This window comes from Botryllus schlosseri, chromosome 15 (assembly GCF_051294905.1).
Source record: "Botryllus schlosseri isolate E-star chromosome 15, Bs_hap1, whole genome shotgun sequence".
Taxonomy (NCBI): domain Eukaryota; kingdom Metazoa; phylum Chordata; class Ascidiacea; order Stolidobranchia; family Styelidae; genus Botryllus; species Botryllus schlosseri.
In genome coordinates, this window is record NC_137250.1 from 22,424,156 (window position 1) to 22,433,359 (window position 9,204).

General features: G+C 41.7%; 1 long non-coding RNA gene across 1 annotated transcript; it reads right to left on the reverse strand.

Annotated features, from left to right (window-relative positions):
- Positions 1-4,009: 4,009 nt before the first annotated feature.
- Positions 4,010-8,156, reverse strand: LOC145458058 (uncharacterized). Its single transcript, XR_013921063.1, has 4 exons — positions 7,213-8,156; positions 5,665-5,805; positions 5,257-5,336; positions 4,010-4,286 (listed from the first exon to the last, which is right to left on the reverse strand). It is a non-coding gene; the product is annotated as an uncharacterized LOC145458058 (long non-coding RNA).
- Between the last annotated feature and the right edge of the window lie 1,048 nt (positions 8,157-9,204).

The following is a 9,204-nucleotide window of genomic DNA, read 5'->3' on the forward strand; positions in this document are numbered from 1 at the left end:
CTTGAAACATGCATCGTCTAACTTCTTCAACAACACTGAGGCCAGCATCTTCTGATTGTTCGCCAGGCATTCTCCTTTTTCTGCGAACTCTCCGAACAATAGGCCTTGACGGCTATTTCAGAGTGGTTCAATCGCCATGTTAACATATTAATTCGTGTTCTCGGAATCAGCGCGACACTATAGCTTTCGATTGAGACCTGTTTGATTAAATTTTAGCTCACGGGACGCCAGCTATAGGAATACCAATTACGCTTCTTTTAGCCGGCTGTGTGCACTGTGCCGAGCGAGATAGTGTAATGGTGATGCGTCCGGCTTCTTGAGCGGTAGGTCGTGGGTTCGATCCCCGGCCGGTTCAGACCAAAGACTCGAAAACTGACTCCCGCGATGATCCCGCTAGGCTCTCAGCAATCACGGGGGAGAAAGAAAGCGGGGGTGCAGACTAGGTGACCTTACTATGAAGTCCATATCACATCTCCGTCGTCAAAGCATCTCCATGGTGCAGGCGAAAAAGAATACCTTCTCTCTCTCTCACTGTGCAGCCTCATTTTGCCGCCCCCTTGGAGCCTGCCGCCCCTGGCGCAGAGCCAAAACCGCCAAGTGGCTGCTACGCCACTGGTTCTCAGAGCCCGCATACTGAGGTCGGCGCGCTCGCGCTTCAGTCGTAAGATAGACAATTGGCTCCATTTCGCTTCATTTATTCTTTCTATTTCTTGTTTAACCGCAGTATCATTTGAACCTGGTAAATCTACAAGTTTCTGACCACTATTACTACTATTTCGCTGTTCTGTGTTATAAAAGAAAGCTCCTTGGATCTGCGTGTGTGATCAGGATTGCCAGAGTACTCAGAGCGGTCATTAGTCAGTAAACTAGTGCGTACAACGGGAACTGTAGCTGTAGCGTCGACTCCAATCAAGCACTATACCAGCGTGTCTTTGCAGCAAGTCGTTGCACCGACCGCTACAGAATCGGTATAGTTCCCCTGTCTTGACTTGTCGTTCCGCGGTGGGTTGATTAATCCAATTACGTGTAAACACAATGGGATTTGGAAATATTTGTCCATCAAACATGACGTCAGTATAGTATTTGTTCCTTCGGATCCGTATGTGAGATCCCGGCTCGTGTTTTAGGTGGATTGTCAAAGCGTTCGGCCAGACGAAACGATGCAAGGTGACGATTCTGGTCTGTGTCATACTGTCGTAGTTGACCTCTTTTTGCTCCCTGGATAGTAACGAGTATGATCTTTACGACGCCAACGACTCCCGAACGCTCGTAAAAAAATAGTGGTTGTCTGACGTAGAGTTTTCTCCTGATAGAGATATCCTGGTGCGTGTTTTAGGTGTCTATACGCTCGGCTGTGCAAAGCGACGCCCACGGCCTGTGTCATACCGGAATCGTACTCTGCTTATTGACCGAGATTGTGGCAGGGGAGATGATCTGTTATGGTTTTAAATATAAGGGTCAGTCCGAGTTCTCGAGAACTGGAAAGAATATCCATGTAAATAAACCCCGCTATTGTTACGGGTCACAGAGCACGGATCATGTGTCGACGATCGCTCGAAGCCCGTCACCTGATATTTTGAAAGCTATTGGTATGGTATGGATTGTTGCGGTATTAGAATTGTGGTTACGGTTCGTTGGCGGCGCAAGGATCAGGTTTATAGTATACTATAACTCCCTAGCTCGGGTATTATACGACGCACTAGTATCGTTGTTTTGTCCAACGATATATATCGATCACGAGCTCACCACGCACTTGTCGTTCGAGAGCGACTAATTTCGCTATAGACAATCAGTTGTGTTCGCGTGTACCGTAACATATCCTCAACACTTGTTATGCCAACACCTCCACGCATATTTACAATATTGCTTCGGCAGCCACGCACTGTCGCTCGAAGTCGACAAATTTCGCTGCAGACAGTCAGTTGTGTTCGCGTATGTGTCGTAAATATATCCTCAATACATGTTATGCCAATACCTCGAAGCATATTTGCGGCATCATACTACGGATATATTGATTCGGGGGAGTGTTACCGTCAGAGAATTGCTGTATCATCCTTTCGAGCCTCGCATTTCCCGCTCCAACTCGGTAACTGCGAGTACGATGTCAGATTCAATTGTACAGTGACGAATCGGGATAGCTCGCTTCATCGGGGATCAGTGGACTTACCTTATTTTGTTAAAACGCGTTCAGTTTCGGTGGTGCAATAATGACGGATGAACTGTGACAGATCATGCGTGATGCGATCTAGCCTACTTTCGGTGAGTTGAAAAGATGGGTGGAAGATTTCGAAATCTGATTCCACCCCGACTCGGGGTTGCCAAATCAAAGTCCAAAAAATCCGGCTGGCACGTAAAGTCCTGTTATTTCCACGTGTTGTGAGGGCAAAATGTAACATGAATCCGACTCTCAAGGCCATTTGCCTGCATCCAGCCCGGCGATAGCTCGCTTCACCGGCGATCAGCTGACTGACCCTATTTTGCTCGGTTTCGGTGGTGCAATAATGGGAATGAATTGTGACAGATCATACGTGATGCGATCTATAGCCTGCTTTCGGCGAGGTGTAAAGATGAGTGGGAGATTTCGAAATCAGAATCCACCGCGACTAGGGTTGCCAAATCAAAGTCCAAAAAATCCGGCTGGCACGTAAAGTCCTGGTATTTCCTTATATTGGGGTGGTAAAATGTACCATAAATCCGACTCTCAAAGACACTTGGCCGCATCCGGTGGGGCTTTAACCAAAACTGATGAAATCTGCGCCGGAAACGAATCTTGACCAACCCCCCGTCCAGACAAAATAGTTCTGCTGTAATGCGGTTGTCGTTGTGCATTAATTTGCGTACAGCGAAACTTTGTATCGACTCATTGGCGGAATTCTGTTTGATTCGTCTGTACAGGTATTATTATAGAGCAATCAGATTTGGCATCACAAGGAGTATATGGGTAAAATCTTATCCATAACACAACGATAATAACTCTACCCGAACGGGATATATCTATGTATTTTTCATTCATAATAATATGAAAAGCTAATTCACCACGTTCACACGATATTGTTACGTACGATTCCTTTGGTAGGGGTGTTTTTGTTGGTATTGTAACATGGTGATCGGTGACGATGGACTTTTAATTCAGGTCCAAAGAGTCTGGAAATACGTTAGTAACACAACCGTCAGCCGGTGGGGTATTGAGAGAATTGCTTATTTTTTCGACGGGAACGGTGATCACACTGACTGGTTCTCATCACTCGTCGTTGGAATGCTTGTATTTTCGACGGGGTGTGATGAACGCAAATCAGCTGTGATCAATCGAGCGTGACACAATCGATGTCAGTCATCAATCCGCCTGTATGACAAAACTCGCGTCTTCGGGTTGACAGCAACGCGATCCATTTGATGTCCCTATCGACCATCCTATTTTAATACGGTTACCATACGACCTCATTTAGGGGAGCATATGTCCTCCTTTTCCCAGATATGTCACCCCTTCGCCCAAATATACTCTCTTTCTGTCAATTTGTTCTCCTTGTTAGCTTAAAATATCCAAAAAACACCACGAGTAACGCAAAATGCGGGTCTAGATTACGAAAGTCGGGTATTTAGGTAGCCAAATCGGAAAAATGACGCTATGATGGCATTGTGCAGGCTATCACGTGGATACGGGGGTCTGTGTAAACATGTATAGGTGAATAGTAAAAGTGCCCCAAACTACCGTTACATGAAAAAGATCGAGCGCACTCGACCATGTCGGGGTATACCCACCTTAGTACAGCCAAACGATCCAATGTCGTACACTCTAAAAACTGAGCCCACCTTTTAAGATGTTCCAAAAAAAAACCTTCAAAAGAGAAGGGAAATTTTCTACCTTATTTTATACCTGGTGGTTATTTTCCCACCTCATCACAAGGTGGGCAACTTTCCACCTTGCCCTATCCGGATTCCACTTCATCCTACCCGGATATCCTCGAGGTACAGCATATAACCACACTTTAAGCCTTCACAAAACACTAAATCACCTTCATTCCAATGCCTTTATTTGCAAATTAGTCACGAATGTGATCCAGTTTGGAATACTCTGCAGTACTGATGTCTTTTACACCTGGCAAACGCGCCAGAAAAACTGACATGACAGTCACAAACTGCATTTCGAAGATCCAATGAATTTCTAGCATCACTGCAAATGCCTCATGGAAGCTCTCGATATTCTTCACCTTTTCAACATCAAACCAGACGGTCCACTCTTTCTTCGTTGTATCGTAGCAAATTGTAGGGCACGCGGATGCGGGTGTCTTGAAGAAATATATTATTATGTGAAAGAAGCATCAGGTCAAACATACACTTAACACACACACACACACATTGATGTTATTTCAGTATTCAGCTTATGAAATATACCGGCAGCAGGGCACTGCGAATCCTATTTTCAGTCAACATATGATATCAAATAGCAAATAGGCCAATGTATACGCGGACTTGGCCAGGTGGAAGTGATGACCATTTTGAGTCATCAGCTAATGTTAACAGTAACCTTTAGTAGAGTGGCTCTCAATTTTTTGTCGGTGTGGACCCCTTCTCTTATACATCAGGGCAAGGCATCCGTGCAGACACCCCTAAATTTTTAGTTCAAATCATGCTTAATAATAGTGCAACCGCCAACCACCTCCTGTCAATAGTCCTTTTTTTGCAAGTTGCAAATATACATCTTGGCGAGTTTAAAGTAGCAACCTCGGATAACTGCTGATATCTACTTTTCGAAACTACTTGAGTACTTTGCAGCCCTTCATTTCCTACTTCCACTTGAAGTAGCTTTGACATGGATTTGAAATCACTACTTCTACACTGTAATAACCTAGAAATATCCGAAGTGATGCTTTACCCGAGCTAAGAAAATCACAAATTATATTACCATTCAGATAAAAAATTTAGAGGTCTGCAAACACCATAAAGATGTGCTTCACGGACCCAGAGTTAGAGCTGCGGGTTGTGGGACCGAGCTGAAAAGGGAGCATGGGCTTGTAACACCGGTTTTAGGTTTGCTCCTCACTAAAAAAGGTTGAATATACCACATTAACAGAAATGTATTGATACTATAATTCAATAATTGATAATATAAAACGTAATTTTCAGTATTTAAAATCGCCTCCGAATCTTCACGACTCGACTACAGTTGAAGCTCGATTTTGTGCCAGTAGTGGAATAGTTTTTCCCATCCCAAATTTTAAGCAAACAGGTACTTATAATATTTATAAAAATCCGTACCTGTTGAACCTGGAAGAAATTGCCACATCCTTCATGAAAAATTGTAGGTATAGAAACAATCCGGTCTAGATTTTGAGATGCTGTAAAACAAAATATATTATAAGTCCAAGTTGATCACTGAATACATACAGGTCAACATCAACTCATTACAATACAGCAGAGTGGAGTGCGTCAACGCGTCGCGTCGTAATGACAGATTAGTATAGATTAAAAACAGTGCGAAAATTGATGCTGTGCAATTGCAACATGACTGAAGAACGCTTTATAGGCCTATATCCTGAGAGGCAATTTATAGATGGAAATTACCTACTCAATACAAATATTTGAAGAGATCAATGCTTATGTCAAAATCAACAGCTTTATTACAACAAAAGTAATAGATATAATAGCAGAAAGAGAAAAACATACCAATCACAATCCATCATTTTGTCTTCGGGACATCGATGTCAGCTTCTGCGCTTCATCCTATCAATCATATTTTCAACCAATTCCGCGTTGAGGGGAAATCATGCTCATCTCGTCTTCAGGGACAGAAGACGAAACCCTTTTCTGCAAAGCAGTCGAAATTTGAAATATGCAGTAAAACAGAATAAATATTTCATTAGGAGAAAAATTCATCAAACCGAACCTCAAATCATTTTTTTAACAGATGAAGCAGCAAAAATGAGCAGATTTAAATTTAAAGGCTTTACTTTGCCTTCATGAGCCAGTCGAACTTTTCATGCTACTAGTAGGGCTGGGCAAAATCGAGTACCTGAGTGATTCAATTCTGAATCACGTAATATGCTTCGAGTCGGGTCAAGTATCACTCATTATGGCGTCATAACAGAATGTAAGATGTCAAAGTTGAAATATGTACCGTTTCTGCCACCACCAAGAATTTAATGCCTTTTATCCATCACATATAAAATGCTTTGGTATTTTTCGACTTCATCAATTTCATTCGACTTGGTGACGATGCTGTTGGATGATCATGACTTCGGAAATATGCTACGTCCAGTAACCTTGGTAGCTTTGGTACGATAGGTTTCGTATGCTACGATACCGCCAATCAAGGTTTAAGGCTTCAACTGTGAAAATTAGTATCGAAACTATAATTCCAGGGTATAAAGTAGCTTTCAGTGGAGAGAAGAGTAATATCAGTACCGGTACTCGAAAATATCGTATTTTACTACTCGACTCGAATCATATGAATTAATACTAAATTCAAGATTCAGGTTTGGGTACTCGAATCATTGTGCCCAGCCCCAGCTACAAGTGATAGTCAGCCTGCCAGTCGCCTAATTGTGCTGCGTACACCAATTCCCTACTGGATCTACTATATAGCATGGTTTCATATCATAGGCTTACCATACGTCCTCTTTTAAGAGGATTTGTCCTCTTTTTTGACTTTTTTGAAAGTGTCCTCGGAGGACGCCCTTTTGTCCTCTTTTTTGAGATTTTGTCCTCTTTTTTGAAAATTTAGGCAGATTTAGAGCAAATTGCGAGTGATATGTCGCATATTAGCACAGAAGTGAAGCTCCGGCGGCTATTTCGGAGTGAAAAACGGTGAATTTAGCTCTGAGCGAAAAGATGACCTTTTTTTTTATTTTATTTTTTAGTCATCCACCTAGCAATGTGGAGTAAAAACGTTATTTTGAGTTCTGAGCAGACGTGATGACCTTTTTTTTTTTAGTCAACCGATCACAAAGTGGGAAAAATTAACCGGTTTTTCAGAATTTTACTCCGGTTTTGCTAGCTGCAAATTTCTGAAAAAGTGTCCTCTTATTTGATTTCCAAAATATGGTGAGCCTAACATATCAGAAAATGACCATAAATTGCAGTTACTTTTAAAATTTTTGAACAATTATTTCAACTGAACTGAAACAAAGTTCACTCTCTCTGACTTAAGCATGTAGATTTGAAAAGGCAAGTTTGAAGCATGAAAATTCATTCATTAGTGCATTATCGTCTCACCTTCCATTTCTTCACGTGGCGTAATGTAATCTCCATTCTCCAATATGGCGGCCGATCGTCAGACAGCCGACAACGACAGGAACAGTTGAGCAACTATATACGGGTTTATGCTAGCGAGAAAAGAATGCGTTCATACCGCATTCCTTAACAGGAAGAAGCGGTTCATATTTAAAAACGTACAACTATTGTCTGTGTAGTAAGAAAAAGCACAAGTCATAAGAATAATCTTCATAATGTAATTCAAGAGGAGAAGACATGCGTCGCCAACGCGGTCTCTTCGATCTGTCTGGGTCTGCTTCGAGGTTCGGACGCTTATTAATTAAAGCGTAACCGACATGGCTGATCAGTCAGCATGAGATATTAGAATCTTCGCTTTTTGTGTTCGAATTACTACTTAGTACACTAAATAAATATTATAACTATCATTATTGAGTACAGACTAGAAATTGACTGAAAAGGATAGTAAGATGCAAGTCGAACCATAAGTAAATCGGTGTTTATGAAACTCGATGGTTGAACGGGGTCCGTTGAGAATGTGGTTCCCGCGGAAACTCAGCTGACTTCACGGAATCGCCGCGCAAGTAACTGATGCGTTGCATTAATTTAGTATATATTATTCGATATTATTTTCGTAGTTAAATGCATTCATTGCTATGGATCAAGCCCAGGCTGATTTCGGGAATATATGACAACGTTGAAACCGCTGATACCAGTCACGTCTTTGAAATGCGTAAGCAACATAATTAAGTTTCTGTGCAGTGATGTGATGATGAATGCTGAACGAGGACGACGGCAGGTTCCTGCAAGCGAGCTGCAGAAGTGTTTGTTTTCGAATTCAGTTGTTCATCAGACACTGATTCTTATACTGCATGTTCATCAGCCATTAGGTTACTTGATATCAGTTGTCAGGATGACAGAAGAGCGAGGTGTCCGTGTTGTTGCAGAGGTACCGTAACTGGTCGTTCTGATTTCTGCTGTCATTTGGAATGATTGTGTGGTGAGGTAATGTATGAATATATGCTGGCATGGTCAATTGGTCATGTTTATGATTTCGGAAACACACTGGAACTGAAGAACTACCGGTACTCTCTGATTGATTGCGCACATCATCATGCTGGTTATATAATAATATTTATATTTCCTATTCATTGCTGTGCTGCTTTATCAAGTGATAATTTTGATTGATTCATCCATTTTGTTTGATACATGGCTGTTCTGTGACTGCTTACTTCTTGTGAAAATTTAGTATCATTCTTCAGGAGTATTATGGTAGGAGGCCTAGTGGTCTTGGCCAAGTCACAGTAACACAATATTTAATTTGGTTGTTGGCATCAGCAATGCATCATGGCATGCCTGGTTTACTTATGTTAACTCTCTCCATTAAGCAACTAATATTGCTTTCTCTGTTCTCGCAGTCTTTTTATCTTAGTTTCTCTGCCTAGTTCCTACCACTTGCATTTATATTCAAAATATATACCGTACCGGTACCTAAGATTATTGATTTGAAATGTAATATATATAAACCCTTATAAGGCATTTGTTGATACTAATTTTTTGATTATAATGTTCATATCTGTTTTGCAGGCTATATTTATGTGAAATAGCACTAAAGCAATAGCAGGATTTTTTTCGGATCCTAATTTTGTTACTCAGCTGTCGGACTCCGAAATCCTATTTGACTGTTGGATCAGGAAGGATACAGATTCCCCAAATCCGCCCATCTCTGAAATCATCTCATCAAATCATCTCATTTGGCTGCAATTCTCAAGATTCCTGGACAGTAACGGTATGCTGAAAGATTGGTGGAAATTCGATTACGGCATTGGCTAACTGAACCGATTGAAGAAGCAGTTTTGCATCAATATGAGAAGTTTGAAGACTTGACTGGCTGCTTCACTTCATAATAACTGTTTCACTGGCGGATCTGATGTAAGCGTGCGTGGAAGGGATGGAGCTTGTGTCTCTCCCGGTGCGGTAATTCTCCCCATGATG